The sequence below is a fragment of the Trematomus bernacchii genome, unplaced genomic scaffold (genome assembly GCF_902827165.1).
Source record: "Trematomus bernacchii unplaced genomic scaffold, fTreBer1.1, whole genome shotgun sequence".
Taxonomy (NCBI): Eukaryota; Metazoa; Chordata; class Actinopteri; order Perciformes; family Nototheniidae; genus Trematomus; species Trematomus bernacchii.
This window is the reverse complement of record NW_022987518.1, coordinates 63,672-83,275: the sequence shown is the minus strand read 5'-3', so window position 1 is coordinate 83,275 and position 19,604 is coordinate 63,672. Positions and strand designations below refer to the sequence as shown.

Genomic DNA, 19,604 nt, shown 5'->3' with positions numbered 1-19,604 from the left:
ATGTAACACACACACACTCTCTCACACTCACAAACACACACACACACACACACACACACACACACACACACACACACACATTATGAAGTATAGGCCATTAGGAGGGTTAGGGTTGTCTGTCAATACTTGGTCCTCACAAGTGTACTAAATCAAATACTCATACACACATGTATCTGTGATGTCTTTGATATTATTACTCCTCAGATTATTAAGCAAAATGTTGCCAAACACTTTAAATCCCCCCCCAAAAACATTTTCAATCGTCGTCTTTTTTTGTTTTATCTTAAAGGTAATAACTCTATTTGGTGGTATGTGAAGTTTTGTATGAATGTTTTTATAAACAGGAAATTAGGAAATTCAAAAGAGTAGACAATATACAATTATATAATATAAACATTTCAAAAATGGAAATAAAACAGAACTAAAGAGTAGAAAATATAAATTAAAAATATAATAAAAGCGTTGTGTGACTTCTCAGTTTCTAATGACAGCTCTCAATGGGCTTAATTTGGTTGTAACCGTAAGATTTTATTGCTATTACTCAAGTTTTAATTTGAACAAATAATGCAGCCTCCTTAACCAATTAATGCGGTCATTAACCATTACTTTGTATTGATCTTTTTATAGATAGATAGATACTTTATTGATCCCAATGTGGGAAATTCTGTCGTTACAGAAGCAGAAGTGTGTTCAGACATTAAAATACAAATACTTAAAAAACTTAAAAAAGTGGAAAAGACAATTAACAATTAGAAATAAAATGAAAAATATTATATAAACACCATAACATATTCTAGATAGCTAATATAAAAAGCTGACTTCAGCTCCCCTTACTACATAAATGTTACCACAGCTGGACCCAAAACAATTTCTGGGCTTTAACCTTTATATGTCTTACTATTTGACCTTCAATGAGCGTTACAGCTTCATTACTGCGTGGCTGACGATTGTTTTTGTCTTCCCAGGAAGCACTTTGTTACTAATCTGTTTTAAAGTGCCCTATAAATAAAGTTTACTTAGTTACACAGGATCATGTATATTTGATCAGAGGCTCTACATGCATACATCTCTGCTGTGGAGAAGCACTTATAAACATGCGTGACCAAAACCTACACACCTGCTCACAGCCATACATGTTTTATATACGGTATCACCCCCACAAGAACGGACTGACTATAGAAGTGGGAAGTAGCAGCGCACAAAATGTAAGGATCACTAGTAAGGAAACACGAGCTTTGGTAGTTTCTTGCTTCTCCTTCTTTTTATCATGGCCACGATGACACCAAATCTAAGTCATATCCAGTCTGAAGCGAATGCATCACAGAAGCTCGATTTGCAACATCAACACGGACACATATTAAGACAAGACACAAGGAAACAGATATTTAACAAAACATTACAATCACTGAAAACATTATTTTCAAAACCCTTGACGCACTGTTTGTGACCTGGGATTAAAATACTGTGTTTAATTAGTGTGACTGGTGTGGAGGCGTGTGGCGCAGCGGGTTGTGCGTATATGTTCTGATCAAAGGGTTCACAGGTTCAAACCCCACTGCAGTCAGCATGTCGTTGTGTGACACTTCACCCCAAATTGCTCCTGTGGGGATTGCCCACAGTATTGAGTATGTAAGTCGCTTTGGATAAAAGCGTCTGACAAGTGACATGTAATGTAATGTGATGTGTGCAAACTTCAGTCTAACCTTACTAGATCATGTATCTCTAAAGTCTCTTTTTTTGGCCTTTGTGGGAGGTGTGTTACATTTACAGATGTCAACAAATATTCATACACTTATAGGACCTCAAAGTAGATTAAACAGAGATTTAGATTCTGTAAAGTGCGTTCATTATTTCATTTATTCCTACAAACATATTCACATTCACGCACACTTCCTGCTCCTGCTCTGCGTATTCCTTCCTCTGCTGATTATTTTGTCGAATAATCAATCATGTTTTTGGTCTGTAAAAAGTCCAAATATGGCTGATATTTTCCCCGGGACCTTTGTAGATGTATCTTTGGGAAAGGCACTTAAATGTAATGCTGCCTTTACATGATACACAATTTTCTCTTTACTCAAATCACGGTTTTGCGCAGAGTCTTGTGGTAAAAACAGATTGGAAAAGCGTTATATAAGTCAATTTACCAAACTGAGAACCTCCTTCTCATGCACTCTCTTTCCTCTCAGTCCTCACTCCCTTCGATCCCCCCTTGTTGGACCTTCTTTCATGTTTTCAATTATTCCTACACACTAATTCACATGCACATACACTTCCTTCTCCTACTATGCGTATTCCTTCCTCTCAGTTCTTCCTCAGCTGATTATTTTTCAACAGTTGATCATGTTGTGGATCTCTAAAAAGTCTACAAATAGTCAAATATATATACTTTGGACGCAGCACTCAGCATTCGGCACTTAAAGGCACTTTGTTGGATGGTATGACTGGAATTTACCAAACTGAGAACCTCCTTCTTTCCTCTCAGTCCTCACTCCCTTCGATCCCCCCCCCCCCCTTGTGTTGGACCCTGTAGCTCCTCTGGTGACTCACTGCTAGCATGTGGTCTTTATGGTGCAGCGAGCAGGTCTTTCTCACGTACGGCACCCCGGCAGTTTCCTTGTCTTCTGGCAGGACTCAGGACCCCCCCCTCACTTCATGTGAAAGTTCGCCTGAGTGGGTGTCTGTGCACGAGTGTGTGCACGTTTGTCGGTGTGAAGCACTTGTTGAATCAGCCTGATTTTTTTTACACTCTCACACACTCATCCTATATCAGCACACAGTGGATTGATTCTGCTCCCTGGGGAAAGTGCTTGGTGAGTTGGACCTAATAGAATTTCTCCTCCCAGTATCTATAGATCCGGTTCAATTTCAGCATGGATGCATCGTCACAGTCAATACGAGGCTCTCAGAAAATCCGTTGTTCGATACCCTGATTTCAATTGTGCCTCACCAGCACAATCTATAAGCTCTTACCAGTGTGGATCTGAAAACCCCCGGGAGCTTAGCTAGTTATTTAGCCAGTTAGTGTATATAAATCAATGGAGACAATGGGAACACATGGTTTGCCTTTGAGATAATTCAGGATCTTTTGCATTTTCCTCCGACAACCAACACTGTTTTCATTAGACACTTTGAACAGTATTAAATGCCAAAATAATTAACAGAATTAACTCAAAGCCAACGTTTTAAACCGTGGTCAACTAGTAACTGAAGTTCATCGAAATAGCAAATATATTTACTTCCCCCCTCCCTCCGCTAGAATAAAGCCTGTGAGTTTAACACTGATGTTCTCGGACGAACCTCACACATCTTATGGAGTCTGAACATTTAGGGTTAGGGTTTCATCCTGTCTGCGGTAGTGTGGTTCAGAGAAATTGCAAATATTAGTTTTCCAGTTTCCTCCGGTCATATTAAATCTGTTGGCTAGTTAAATTAAAGTGGACCTATCATGCTATATTTAAATGATATATTGTAGGGCCATACCTATATAAGGTATATTTATACGTTTCTGTTTTCAAAATACCAAACAGATCATGCATTTTAGCCATGCCTCATTTCGCTCTATGTGCTGTTTGCTGTCTACGGGTCTGATTCTGCTGACCACGCCCCCCTGCAGGAGAGGGGAGACGTGCTCTGATCAGCTGCTGGGCTGTCAGAAGAGGGGGAGAAAAAGAAATCTCCGTCCTCGTGTTTTATTATATAGAGTCGTTATTCATTTGTTTTAAAGCTCAATAAATAACAAAGAAGACCTTTGACCGGCACTTTTCTAATTTTGTCCGGAAGATTTAAACTTTAACGGACATCTTGACCGGCAAAACAAACTGAAACTGAAACTCTGCCGCACGGTCCCCTCATTCCTTGGAAGAGGCGGAGAGGTGGGTGTTTGTCATCTGCTGGTGGACTAACCGGAGAGAATTACAGTGCTTGCCTCGACGGGGAGGGATTGCATTGAATTAAAGCAGCGGGAGCAAACGCTTGCCTTGGGGAGGGAGAAAAAAAGCCACAGCGGAGAATAAACAGAAGGGTAACCATGGTAACTATGGGCGGGAAGTCTTCTTCGCTGCTTTTGTGGCAGACTACAGCGCCACTTACGGGCCTGGCATATGTACTACAGCGTCTCCAGCGCTTTCGAACGGCAATGGCCGTGGCTGTCTCCTCCTGATTGGTGGAGTTGGCCCAATAGCCGTAGCGCCACCGTCCTGACGTCAGGAAAGTGTTCAAATCTGGATCAGTTTTTATCAGATCCGTTGCAGCCCCTTTTTTAGAGATTTGGGTATGGAGGAAAATAGAGAGGGTTGTGTTTTCTGACACTTGGTGAGTTCCCTGGAACACCGGGGACACATATTCATTTATACAAGACGTACAAAAGTGCATTTTGCATGATAGGTCCCCTTTAAGGTTTATAGATGTCCTCCACCTGCAATGGGGATCAATGGATAGTTTGTAGTGCCCAAATGACTTTAAAATGACATGCTATTCCCTTTTCTCTTTCTGCATATATTTGTATATAATGGATGCATGGAAAGAAAGGGTAACCATGGTTTGCATATTAAGTGAATTTAAGTTTTCCTGCATCTTTGTTTGTTCTGCAACAGTCAAAATAAACTAAAATAGTAGTTTGTTACCAAAGACGCTATACCGACTCATCACTGAGGCTTTATTTACGCCTCGAGGATGTGTGTTGAAACATCTTCAAGGAATTTCATTTGCATTTGACTCCCCTCCAGCTATCCTGTGACCTGGATGGGTGAAAAATCTGCACCGACATCACATGTTGTTCTGTAGAGACAACAAGGGTTTCATCTCGCTGAATAGGAAATGCTAGAGGATCAATAAGAAGCCCTCAGAAAGAGAACTGCATGCAAATGACGTCCTTCAGCACAAATTACAAGCTCAAACGAGCACTTGAGTTTGAACACAGATCTACCAAGGCTCTTTCTCTTGAGTCCTGAAGTGTCTTTTATTATAGTAGCATTGCTCATAAATACTTTGAAGAAGTGGACGGATTGAAATCTCCAGAGCTAAAAGATTGTAATCAGTTTTCACCTTCAGTAATAATGTCTGACTGTCTGATTAGATATATTTGCGACACCATTGTGTACAAATGTGCAGGGCCAGTAATAAAGTCATGCTAACGCTAGTAATGGAAGAACCTTTACTTAAACCTAACCTAGTAAACCCATTATAAGTCCTACATTGAAATCTCACTTAAAGGTGGGGTAGGTAATTTTGGAGAAACCAGCTCGAGATCGCTAGAATTTGAAAATACACAGCTGGAAAAAATCTGCCACTTCCTTACAGAGCCCCTCCTCCAACACACACGAACGCACACATGACCAATGAGGGCACGAGATAAGTTTGTGCACAGATGGAAGGCTGACAGGCAGGTAGGCCATCCAGTTATTTTAGCCGGGCCGGCTCAGATGATTGGTCGTGCTTTTTACAGTACTACAGCTTCCACAGATGACATTTTTTATGGATTTTTTGTCAAAGCACTTCAGATATTCATTGCTATCGGGATGTTAAGAGCATTCCATGGAATATAACAAGAAGTGTATCTCGAGCCGGTTTCTCAAACTTACCTACCCTACCTTTAAGTACAGAAGTATTATCAAAAGATGAAGCTAAAGTATCACAATTCAAAGTACTCATTCTGCGGAAAAATGTCCTCCATTTATGATCATGATTGTATTTATGACATTATTAGATTTTCAATAGAATTGTAGTTTTGTAAGGCAAGGCAAGGCAAGGCAAGTTTATTTATATAGCACCTTTCAACACAAGGCAATTCAAAGTGCTTCACAAAAATGGAAGACATTATGAAAATGGCATTTCAAATCAGTCATTAAAAAGAAAAGATAATAAAATAAACATTAAAAGAAAAATTACATGGATAAAAGTTAAAAGTTACAGTGCAGTTAAAAGTTACAGTGCAAGTGTTTGTAGACAAACAAATGCATGATTATGTTCTAACAAATTAGAGAACTTTCTACCTATAATGTTGTAATATATTCGTTAATTGTACCTAATTGTGGGCAAACTTAAACAGTCATTTTACAGGTTTAATATTTAGAGATATTTTTTTTTTAAATGTATCATGTTTTTTTGTTGTTGTTACTAATCTGAGGCGTAACTAAAGCTGTAAAAAAACATGTTTTGGTTTCCCTTTTGAATGAAATGCACTAGACTAGAAGTATAAAGTAGCAATATAGAACAAATCAACTAAAGGACAAGTACTTCAAAGTACTGCACGTGAGTAAATGTACTTAGGTACTTGCCACTGACATTCACACTATACTAAGATGAGGAAGCTTAATACTGCACAACATCAGCAAATTAGCATTGTCATTCTTAGCACGTTAGCATACTGATGTTAGCATACTGATGTTAGCATTCTGTTTAAAGCATGGCTGTAGACATGTCTTGTTAGTACATATGTGATATTTGAAATGGTGGAAAATTGACAATATAAAGGTACCGTATATATATTCTTTTCGATGTCAGTATCAGACTCAAAATTAAAGAATGGATTGGGCTAAACGTACTATACATCACAAATAAAGTACGCTCACTTATACACACACCGTACCCGCCAAAGTATGAAAAGTATTATAAAAAGCTTAATGATAGAAAGGGACCTGGATTAAGAGGTGTTAGAAAGAAAGCTGTGTAAATGTCAGAGGAGGAATGTATTTTTGACATTTGGTGGAGCATTCATCTCTCTTGGTTCAGTGAACTTTACAAAAGGTAGCAACTCATAAATATTTTCCGTTTGACAAAGGTCAAGGTTGCAATCTTTACTTGTTTCTATCCGCATTAGTACTCCAGTGCTGTATCCGTGCAATCCTCCAGGACTGCTGAGTAGGACGTTTTTTCTGACTAAACAAAGAATCGCATCATTGGTTCGGATTCAGATCATGTAGCCTGAAGTACTTCTCTCTGAAAATCAAATTACAGGCAACGGTGAGCGCGTCAGTTCATCTCTAATCCCCCTGTACACACGGAGAAGAACAGCAGCTAATCTGGGCTTTCTGCTCACAACAGCAATAACACGCATTAGCAAGCTGCGATCTTTGATTTATTTGGATTTTTCTGCTCTCGACTTTTAATTAGATGCTTGATTAAAGCTGGGAGTGAAGTGGGGGAGGGGTTTGGGGGAAGTCGATGTGAAGCTTATCTCTGATTACTGCACAAACAAATTATTTTCCATTACCCCGGCGTTTAGTGCAAACTGCTCAACTGGGGAGAGAAACTAAAGGTTTAATGGAGATAAGTCGCTTTGCAAAGAGAAATGGAGATATGAAGTTGTCAGGGAACGAGAGCGGAAAGAATATAAATACATTGGCAGCTGCGTTTGGAGGGAAAGAGGGAGGGTAAAGATTGAGAGAAGACTCGGAGGAAGACAGGGAAAGAAGTGGAGTAAACAAATAGGAGGAAGTCAAACCTGTCTTGCCTTTTACAAGATTCCTGGTGCAGCATGGGATCACACCCTCAACTTCACTACAATATGATGTTTTGCAAGAAACACTACAGGGTGAAACCCCCCCTCTCATCCCCAATAGGGCGATTGGCTTGATGTCTTGGAAACAAAAGCTAAAATCATTGTCTGAATCCAAATTTGACCCTTAGGACATCCTGCCTTTGCTCGTCATATAGAAGTGCCTTTACTGTCTTCAAAGTCAGTCAAAGTCAACTTTATTGTTAATTTTTTTTTTCTGTACCACAATCGCGAATACAAAAACAAATTATATAAAAATATATACCTATGTATACACAATCAAAATACATATTTATACATATGCACACATTAAGACCTAAATAAACACAATAATCAATATATACAAAATAACAGTCACTTCAATAACTTTGAGAAATGTACATTAGTGCCAGACTGTTCATAGCAGCGTAAACAAATAATTGCTATTTTGCAGGCCTTTTTTTTCAACCGATTATTTTCGGAACTATCGGATTTTTTGGCCTCTTCAATATCTGGAAATAGTGAAAAATGTGCAATATAAATACGTATCTGTACAAGACACTATGTGGCCGCTTCACATCCAAATCCAATTCCAAATTCAATTGGCAAAACTACAATCAAACTATTAAATCTAAGGAGCTGAAAGCAGCAAATGTTTGCCAAAAAGATGCCATTAACCACTCAACAGAAAATCAATCAGCTTGTCATTAAATCAAGTCATCATGAAGATTTTGTAGACAGTTTTTGGCTTGTAAGATGTCTGAAAATAGTGAAAAATGGGCCTGATCATTTCAAAGGACTCCATGTGGCCTCTTTGTCTACAATTATTCAAAGTGAAAATGTATTTGTATTTACTAGATTAAAGAAATACCAACAATAACATCAAACTCTCACACCTGGGAAGCTGAGTTTTTATTTGAATTTGACAATGAATCAATTGCCCAAAAGGAGCCATTCACCATTCAACAGAAACATAATCAACTATCTTTATAGTTTTTGTAATGACTAATCGTTCTATATTTATAGTACACATAAAGTCCTTCAGTTAGGTGGCGTGTGGAGATAAAATGTGAAAGGAAAGATGACTTCAGACCTTCATAGATGCCATGGTATTGACTAATGCCCAGATTCATAGATCTGTGTTTAATGACATTTTTAAGCTGATTTTCTGAATTGTATCTCTACGTTGGTATTGCTGGAGCCTCCCTGAGATGATTGAGTTCATTCACTGCAGCTTTGCATCGGCCCAAAGAGTCCATTTGATGAAGATGAGTCATGCAAACACAGCTTTTCATGCATCTGTGTGTTGTTGTCAGCAGTCGGGATGAACCCAATGTGTCCAAGATTGACTCATCAGCAAGTTGCTCAGAGCAGCAGGTGGTGGTTTTCCATTTGTTGTTCAGTACATTTCACTGGAAGCTCTTTATTTCTCATCTCCACAAGTTGTGAGCAGTTCACTCAACAAATGACTTCCTTTTCTTAAGACTTAGACAATCCCAACAGTATTATAGGTCAAAAGAAGATGCAGTTATTTTGCTAGAAAATGTAAAGATATGAGAAAATAATTATGTTTAGCAGATTTAGAACAATTTGATTCTTCTTGGTGTGACCTCTTCGATTCATCTTGCACCTCTTGTGGAGTTTTAAGCTTTAGATTGAAACTGCTTCAAGCCCCACTAGTCTACCAATAACTGAAACTTGAGGGTTGGTTCATCCAATTACCAAAAAAGAGATATACAGTGTATACATTTCCACTCATATTAAGCCTTGTTGAAAGGTGATATGCAGGTGATAAAACATCATACTTGGAAAGCTCTTTCACAAACAAAATGAAAATCCCGCTACCCTCTCATTACGCATTACAACTTGGCCAACTAGGTCATTGTCAAGTCTCTGAAAATGAAATTCAACAGGTTAACCAGAGAAATAAACACAGTTTTAAACATCAAACAATAACAAGAAGGCCTCAATCATTTCTTAATATATTTAAAAGAGAACTACACCTTCAAAACTCACACATTAAGTCAACATCTTCCAGGTTATAAAGGTAATTGGCCAACATTGCATCACGGATTATTTGTCCATTGACATTTGGGACTCCATCCTCTCCATAAAACACATACAAGAAATACTTTGGAGGTGTGGGACTGAAACACTGGGAAATGATGATAGCTTTAATGACGGGTGCCTTATTCACAAAACTCACCTGGAGATGTATAATATGTGTATTTGCTTCTGTAAATGGATAATGTGAAATAAAGAAAGTTCTAAAGAAGTTTTCTTTACAACACTTAGCGACACTTTAGTGAAGGCGTCGTTGCTTCCTCACAAGCCTATTCAATTCCCTGAGTGGTATTAACAAAGTATGTCTGCTTTTTAGTCTGTCCTGACAAGCAATACATTCATCACCAATGGAAGAGGAGGACATCTATAAACCTTAGCAGTGGTGACGAATGTGTTGTTTGTGTGCGCCCCAAAGCTCCTCATTTCATATTCTTGACACCTTTTCTCATTGTCTCCCCTTGTCTTCCTGTCAGGCTTTTGACGTCTTTATCTACATCTTCTTCGCTCTGGAGATGGTTATAAAGATGCTCGCTCTGGGGATCTTCGGGCGCCGCTGTTACCTCGGGGACACGTGGAACCGACTGGATTTCTTCATCGTCATGTCAGGGTGAGGACCTCCTCTTCACTTTATATTATCCCTGCTGCATGTCAGAGGAATGACAGAGTGACAGGAGCTTGGGTTTCCAACATACATGTTACAAAACGGAGTGATTTATAGCAGAACATGCAAACACTTTGTAGGAGAAGTTGAAACTCTATAGCAGGGGTCGGCAACCCCTGGCACCGTAACCAGTGGCACACTAGGAATAAGTGGAATAAGTGTGCAAAATATTAGAATTTTATTTTTGGATCCTGAACGAGACCCCGTTACCTGCAGAAGGAAGCCATGCACGCAATGCAGCCCCGCTCTCTTTAACGCCAGGCGACTTTCTGCCGCTTTCCTCCGTGGTGCAGGGCTGATCGTTTCACCACAGAGGAAAGCACTTCACAAATTGCAGTACCCATAAGGAGCTGTACACATGCCGCAGTTTTTGCGTGGCTGTGTCTTTAGTTGAAAGCCCAGTGGCGATCTGCTCATCTCTCATCGAAAATAATATGCTACACAGGGGCGGACTGGCCATCTGTGTGTTCTGGAGAATCACAGAACACACAGATGGCCAACATGGTCGTCCTTATTATTATGCCGATTAAACCAATTATTTGAATGTGTTTAAACGGCATCATGTAAGTTGCGCTGACAGGTGAAAGAGGTCCACACACTGCTTCCCCGCAGCAAGGCTCCCCCCGCCCTCCTGTTGCGTCGAGCTCTTCACCACCCCCCCCCGTTGACAATTCAGGATCATCGGCACACTAATCCCAATTTTTTTCTTTTTGTGGCACTTCATATCAGAAAGGTTGCCGAACCCTGCTCTATATCTATAAAACTCCTAATAAATTAGAACAGAACATTGGAAAAAATGCTGCTCCAAAAACAAGTTAAACAATAATGAAAATAAGCTGTTTTCACTTGAAATAAGTACAAAGATCTGCCAATAGAACAAGAGAGTGAAAATGTGCGTGGTAAGATTTCTTGAAATAAGATGGGATATTTAGATAAATCACATCTTGTTATTATCTGGAGAACTCATTTTTAACTATATTTGACCAGAATCAGGAAATGCTGTGTTACAAAATAATCCGCAAACGCTCAAAAGTGTTCTGTTTTCTGATGTTAGTTGGTGATTTTCTAATAAATATGTAAAATAATATGTGTTTCATCTGAGATACAACTCAAAATAAGATGTTTTGACTTAACAAGATGATGCATTGTCTAAAAACAAGACCTGATATCTCACTGCAGTGTTACTTCTGAAGTTATTGTGTCTTATATCGGGTGTAGAGACATATTAGATATTAGACACAAATACTTGGCAAGATTTCAAGTTTTTGTAGTGAATCAGACCAATGTATTTTCCTATTCACAAGTTGAATTGTGAGTTCATGTTTTAATGTTTAACTATGATATATCATGGGTATAATTTAAAGGTCAGGCAAATCCCATCCTGACAGTTTGTGGTCCATTGTGCCACCATGCATGGCCAATTATGTCAGTGTTAAATTATGAAACATGACATGAAATATTAACATGTTGAGAGTCACTGGCTTCCACCTGGGACACGGCTTACAATAATGTAATTAAGCCGTTCTGATCCCCGCAATGTAATTTAATGAATGAGCTGAAATTAGCCTGTCATAAATTTGGCTCGCACTGTTACTGCTGACTTAACGAGCGGTAGCCAGAACCTTTGGCTGGTGGAATTATTGAATTTAAACTGAGTGATTTAACCAATTAAGAGTAACATTCAACATCAAGTTTAACATTGTGTGTGTTAAATAACTCTATCAGATGAACCCTTGACTTTATTAACCCCACCCTTTTGCAATGTTCTTTCTGCGTTGTGATTCTAGTCTCATATATTATATCTCAAACAGTCTCTATCCTACTCTCGTGCAGTATTTATAACTCAGTTTATTGATTTTACTTCTTTAAGTCTCCTTTGAACTGGAGTGATGCTCTGCCAGCAACATAAACCCTTCATTAAATAGTCTCATGCGTTGGGATTGGAAACGTCTCTTTGTATTGGCAAATAAAGATTTTAAAGGATGTTAATATTTGTTTGTTTGTTTGTTGGACAGTCTTCGATTTTACTTTTGTAACTTCTTCCAAAACACATTAAAGTCACTTCACAGCTCCAACGCCTGAACAAATTAACTCATTTATTGGGGAGTTTTGGGCTTTCTGCTTCATCTGCACTACATGGACCTTCGAATGGAGAGCAAACTCTGATGAAGTGTCAGCAATTTACTTTTGTTAAATTATTTTTAACCTTTTTGTAGGTGTCACAAATATCTGTGTTGCTAGCCTGCAACTTTACCTCAGTTATCTAACACGTAACTCTAACAGGTAAAAACAGGACAGAAACTAGAAGAGATAGGAAAAGCAGACCCTCGCTAAGGACGTGTTATGAGAAATAATCTTCAACTCTATAATTTGGGTCCACTCCAAAATGTAATGAGTTTTTCGTTTGGCCCTTGCTATGCTAACCCTTGCCCTTAAACATTAAGTATCACCACCACACATTTTTATGAACATTGGGCCGGTATTTACTCCATAATCCTGTTGAAAGGCATACAAAAAAAACACACAAGAACTGAACTGTAAACATACGCGATTTGTGAGTTTGTCCGCCATATGGGACAGCAATGTAAGGCAACCCAAGTAAGACATTTGACACAGCAGCGTTTCGCAAAATATAAGAAAACAACTTTAAAAACCCGACAACATTCATCTGAAAGAGAGAGATGAGTTATTGTTATTACAACGTAATTTCCCTACTATTTGAGAACTCCTTTTATTGGGTTGAATACATTCTTAGAATAAGTATGACATGGATTTAACTAATGTTTGACAGCTATCATACTGGATAAATAAGAAACTGTAAATGTATGCAATCATTTATGGTATTCATAATTAATATCTAATTCTTAACTGTGAATGGTTTTAATTGTATTTAACATTTAAAATGTGTTAGGCCAAACTTTCTCTCCTGAGAATCCTTGAAACGCGAAATTACATCAAAGATTTTCCATATAAAAGTTGATTTAAAAACAAATCTCTGTTATCAGATAAGTGTTTTTCTTATATGACAATTATTGATAAATCTGAAAGGTCTTTCTCAGCTTTGGAATTTCTCTGCAAGGGCCAGATAACGATGCACTTTTGATTACGAATATCAAATGTCCTATTTGGGTTGCCGTACGTAGCATTCCAATATGGCCGACCAACTCGCCCTTACGCAGTGCAAATGGGGTAGTCACACCCTGCTTAGCAAACGTTACAATACTTTTAGAAATTGATTTTAAAACAGAACAATATTGGGAACAAATGAGTTAGAGTTGGCATCACATACATGTCACATTGTAGTTGCCTACCCTTACAATGAGTAACGTAAAGTGATAAATGAATAGACTCCATTAAAAGACTTCTGACTCTTAATCAAACGTGTTTCTTCACACACAGATCGTCCTACAGGTGTTTTATCACCCGAGAATACATTATAGAATCTCATAGCAGCCAAACATCACATCTGCTGACAGCTGATCATTTGAACTGCTGTGACACTGTCATCAAACATAAATATCACTGAAGTAAATTTAGGAAAATACACAAGCATTTTGACAACTGTAACCTTATTTATAAGCTTTTAAATCAACAAGCAAATCAACTAGAGAGTAAAATAAAAAAGTAGCTGACAGAAAGAGGAAAAGCAAGACAAGAAAGCAGCAGACATTTCCAAAGCTAGAGCACCATAATTATCTCTTGGCACATAAACATTAAAGTAATTGACATGCTTTGATCCAAACAAACAAGTTGTATCATCTCGTTCTTTTAAACAGATGATTACCATGCAGAGAATAACCCCCAAACATCAGCAAATACATCCCTTTTAAAGACGTTGACACCACCACATTATAGATGATCTAACGTCGCCTTCTTTAAAGACACAAGTGTTTTAAAACCTTATTATTACATGGCTTAGTTGAATACTCGATTCTGATTGGTCTATTCAGAACACGTGACACGTTGCTAATCCAGTAGTGAAGACCGCTGTCAAGGACTTATTGACCGTTGTTAAGGACGCTCACATCTGCAGAAAGAAGTCCGGTCGATTTAACTGTATACAGTTTGGCTGAAAAGCACTCTGCATGCAGATTGCTTTTCAAACTGGGACAAGAAAACAGCGGAAAAATAACAGGGCAGAAACCCTCCTTTTTACGTGACGATCCAGACATAGACATCAAATGGCAAAACATATTCAGTGTGCAGTTCCTTTGGCATTAGGGCAGGGACATCTAGATACTTTCCAAGGTCTGACATCATGAATTGTGCTACTTTTAAAGCAAGCAACAATGTTTTCAAATCTGTAATCAAAAATCTCCTCAAAAACGCTATCGAAGCAGTTCCTGCCGTTGCTACGTAGATCAAACGGTAACAACGGACTATTTTTCTTCGAGGATCAAGAAAGAGAAAGGAAATGAGGTCAAAAGGCGGAGTGCTGGACGTCAGATACATCCCCAGAAGAAGGCAGAGAGGAAGTAAACACTAATGGCGCATTTCCACTACACGGCCTCGCTCGGCCTCGCTCGGTATGGCTAGGCTTCGTTAGGACTGGCTCACTTTATGGCGCATTTCCATTACAGTTTAGTAGCTGGGGTAGTATCTATAGTAACGCAGTGTAGGCGAAGCCGTGACGTCATCTTCAATGAGAACCCCAGAAAAACAACACAACCGTTAGCTGTTAGCACTCAGAGCTCACAGCTCCTCATATCTGTTCAGAAACTAGACAAAAGTTAAACAAGTACAAACCACAGACTGCCTGTGTCATGGCGAATACAGTCGCTGCTTTATTTATGTCTGTATAGGCCGTTGTTGTGAGTGTGGACGGTCGGAGCATATATTGCGTTAGCTTAGCCAATCTCCATTTAGAAAACACGCATTTTAAAAGGTTTTTCTCCTGCCGTCTGTCTGCAGACTTGACAAAGCATTAATTCATGGTTTTTACTAACCGGTATCAGTATGTTGTTACTTCGGCATCATTTTGAAACGTGTATTACAATTAAATCACGGTCAAATATGTCCATCTTGTTGTAGTTGTAGCCCCCTTGCCAGCGACGCTCTCTCTAGTTTAGCATACTCAGCCCGACTCAGCCTCGTTGTCTCTGGCCCTAGACCCACGATTTTATGAGGCCAGAAAAACTGTGAATTAGGACCCGCCGGCCGGTACTAGGCCAAGTGGAAACGCAACCAAAAACGGGCCGCTGACGTCACAGCCCTCTTAAACCGTGCTCCGCGCTGTAGTGGAAACGCGCCATAACAGGAACACGGTATGGGCTCTGCAGAGTTTAAGGACTTGTTAGTGGATCAGAAACTGTGAACAGAGTTGGACAGTGATGCCGTAAAGTTGTTGTTGTCGCAGTTCCAGCCGTTGGTGCGCCGTGGAACGGAGTTTTTTTTTTCTTAGCGGAAGAAATACGAAAATAAAGTGAATAAAATGATTTCAATTAATATTGGGAGACGATTCCTTAGTTTGTTTCGTATCTGGCCGGGTAATAAGCGGGAGAATGTGCAGCGACTTGGTCACTATGGGGAAAAGAACACCCGACAGGCTGATCAGAGAGCCCGACGCGAAGCAGAGGGATCTTGATCAGCAATGACCGCCTCGCTGCACATTATCTCTTATAGACTTTTGCACAGAACAACAATTACGAGTGGTCAAAAACAACGTGATAAAATATCTATATAACGTTTTGAGGGCTTTTCTGAACATAATTTTGATCAAATGGGCCAAATGTTTACTGTATGGAAACGAGCTGTATACCAATACTAACTATAGAGCACCTGTCTAGTTATGTGCAAGTTCTTTAATTCAATTCCTGAATATTAATAACCTTAAAAGTTCCAAATATTGAGTATTGACCCTCAATAGTTCATTGTTCTTTTTAAATGGAGAGATATTTAAATGTTTCACGAAGTATTCGACCCAACCTTTCCACTAATAAAAAACTAAATAATAATAAACTTTTCTTGGATCTTTTCGCCTTCTCCAAAGACGGCCCTAAGGACTTAGAACTTCCTATAAAAACACCAAACTTCACATGATGGTTAACACTGCGGCCCTGAACAGCTCTACGTCAAATTTGATGTTACTTAATATGGCGTTACCATGGCAACGAATCCCTCGCCATCAAACACGGTGTCGCCGTAACTCCAATGGACACGGTCCCATCGTCCCCCAACCTTCACTTTTATATCACTGGTCCATGCCTCAACAGCTCTACGTGAAATCTGAGATCTCATCGTATGCCGTTTCCATGGCAACGAATCACTCGTCATAAATCAGTGCAATATTAACTACATACAGCAAATGGTCTGTTTGTTTTTAAATAGAAAAGTAAGTAGAAAAATGACCCCTGTATCTTGATGAAAGGATTAGGGGATTTTATTCAAATTGATTATCACATTTCCAATGGACAGACTTGAATACACCCAGGGTGCAACTTCCTGTCTCTGAAGAACAACATTACCTCCTATGTGATATGCATATTATAATGTTACGTGGAAATAAAGGAACATTTATCACTGTAAATGCTTTTACTTTAACTTCCATTCGCTAATGGTTACCAAAACAGAAGATATTGAAAACCAATCTTCATGAAATTCCTCCGTTCCCTTTCAACATGATCTCTCCCACAATGCCCTCCTTTACTTTAACATTAAACACATTTTAAATATTGCTTCAAAAGAAAATGTTTGCACTTAATATTTATATTTTTAACATCTCAGATGAATTATTAACTTTTTTCCCTGCCATTGTCTCCCAGTAGCTTTTCCACCGTTTTTAACCTAACTTGCATTTTTCTCTCTTTGACGTTTCCTCATCCTCCTCTCATTTCTCCCTCAGGGGAAGGTGAACATTTCTCCTTCACTTGTTCTTCCCCGGTTTCCCAACATTTCACACACATTTCCACGGTCCCCAGTGCATAGTTTCACCCCCGCAGGCCAGAGAAGATACTGCCGTGTCTCCCCCACTCTGATCCACCAAAGATGTCTTTATTCACCCCATTGCTCGAAAAACAGCAAACAATTACTCCCCAGTCTCACATCCACCACATGCAGCGTATATAGTGGCGAGGAGGTGTGTGTGTGTGTGTGTGGGAGGGGGGAGTGATACAACGCCGCACCCCTGGGAACCCGGCGCTACGAACACAAACAGTAGGAGAGCTGCAGGAGAGGGATTAGGAGCAGCAGGAGTCCCTCACCAGGCTCAACTCTGCACACACTCAGATTGTGTGGAACAATGTGTCAGTCGGGTGTGTGTGTGTGTGTGTGTGTGTGTGTGTGTGTGTGTGTGTGTGTGTGTGTGTGTGTGTGTGTGTGTGTGTGTGTGTGTGTGTGTGTTGTGTGTGTGTGTGTGTGTGTGTGTGTGTGTGTGTGTGTGTGTGTGTGGTGGAGGCAGGTGTCCAACATTAAAGGAAAAGTAAGCTCCCCCCAACCACTGAATGCCTGTTTGTTAAGCATTTTTAATTACAATTTTAATTAAATGCAAGACTGCATAAGAAAGGGGGTGGAGTTGCTATTTTGTTTAATGATTTATTTCAATGCAAGCAGACTATGCATGGAAACTTTGCTTTTTTTAGATTTGTTGTCTATAGTGTGTATTGACTTTGACCGTCTAGTCATTGTTGGCGATTTTAATATCCATGTTGACAACCCCCAGGACAGAGGGGCTAAAGAACTGTTTTGTGTTCTTGATAGCTATGGACTGACTCAGCATGTCAAGGGTCCGACGCACAATAAGGGGCACACTCTGGACTTAATTATCTCAAAGGGTCTGAACATCTCTAAGCTTGTGGTGACTGATGTTGCACTCTCCGATCATTCCTGTGTTTTCTTTGAGAGCTCTATTTCCGTCCAAACAACTGCTAACTGCCTTGCCTTGCCTTACACTCAACAAATTGTATTTTCATGCATTGTGCTTTAAATAGTATTTCATTGGTTTTTCTATATGATTGTGTTGAGGCTGGTTGACAGAGAGTGGTGCAGCGATGACATACTTTTGTATGCAGTCACAGAAGTTAGCATCACAAGGGCTCCCTCCACCAAAATCCAATGGGATGTTTTCATTGGATTTTGGATTATTGCATAAAAATAATCTCTGTGTAAAGCAAACGTTTATGATACTCACACGTTTAGTTCAGCAGGATAATCTCCACAACACCACTTTATGATTTCTGAAGTAAGAAGCTAACATTAGGCTATAAAGGAACTACAGCACTGTCACTTGACTTCACGTCACCACCGCTAAGCTAAAGGTGGCTAATGTTGGACTATAAAGGAACTACAGCACGGTCACATGACTTCACGTCAACACCGCTAAGCTAAAGGTGGCTAATGTTGGGCTATAAAGGAACTACAGCACGGTCACATGACTTCACGTCAACACCGCTAAGCTAAAGGTGGCTAATGTTGGGCTATAAAGGAACTACAGCAAGGTCACATGACTTCACGTCAACACCGCTAAGCTAAAGGTGGCTAATGTTGGGCTATAAAGGAACTACAGCACGGTCACATGACTTCACGTCACCACCGCTAAGCTAAAGGCGGCTAATGTTGGGCTATAAAGGAACTACAGCACGGTCACATGACTTCACGTTATCACCGCTAAGCTAAAGGCGGCTAATGTTGGGCTATAAAGGAACTACAGCACGGTCACATGACTTCACGTCACCACCGCTAAACTAAAGGCGGCTAATGTTGGGCTATAAAGGAACTACAGCACGGTCACATGACTTCAAGTTATCACCGCTAAGCTAAAGGTGGCTAATGTTGGGCTATAAAGGAACTACAGCACGGTCACATGACTTCAAGTTATCACCGCTAAAAGCCTTCTAGGATCAGTTTCTAGTAGGCATATAGCCAGGAGTGCACATCTTTCCACATTGTTATAATATACAGGAGGACAAAGAGGACGGAAAGGAATTGTTGAAGGACATGGTGTTTTTTTCTGCAAGTAAATAATGATGCATTGTTGCATTGAAGCACATACATTACAAACAGCGGAGCAATTGTTGGTCTTTTCATTATTGAACACTTGAATAGATCTCCTTATTCATCCTCATACTTTTCTTACGGCTGAGATAAAGATCCTGTTATCTCCTCCAAACCGGCACCGTATGATGACTGTCTCTCTGTATTCAGATCTACAGCGTGGTGATTATATGTTCAGCTGCTCTGTAATGAAGTTACTTCCAAGAGTGACTCTGATCCTAATTTGTTGGAGCTGTGCCGATGTGTTCCCCTTCAGCAGAGTGGACTGCGAGGGAAAGAAAGGAAAGGTTAACCAAGAGAAGGCTGCAGTTCGCCTTCAGTGATTTACTGCTGACACCTGCCATTGCTCAGCATTAGGACGAATGCCTTGCCTGCAGATTGAAGGTTTAGGTGTAGAAACGTCATGGAAACTGCACT

The 19,604-nt window shown here is 39.7% G+C and overlaps 1 pseudogene; it reads left to right on the top strand.

The window, feature by feature from the left end:
• LOC117471605 overlaps positions 1-19,604 on the top strand; it is a 195,317-nt pseudogene that overhangs the window by 113,754 nt on the left and 61,959 nt on the right.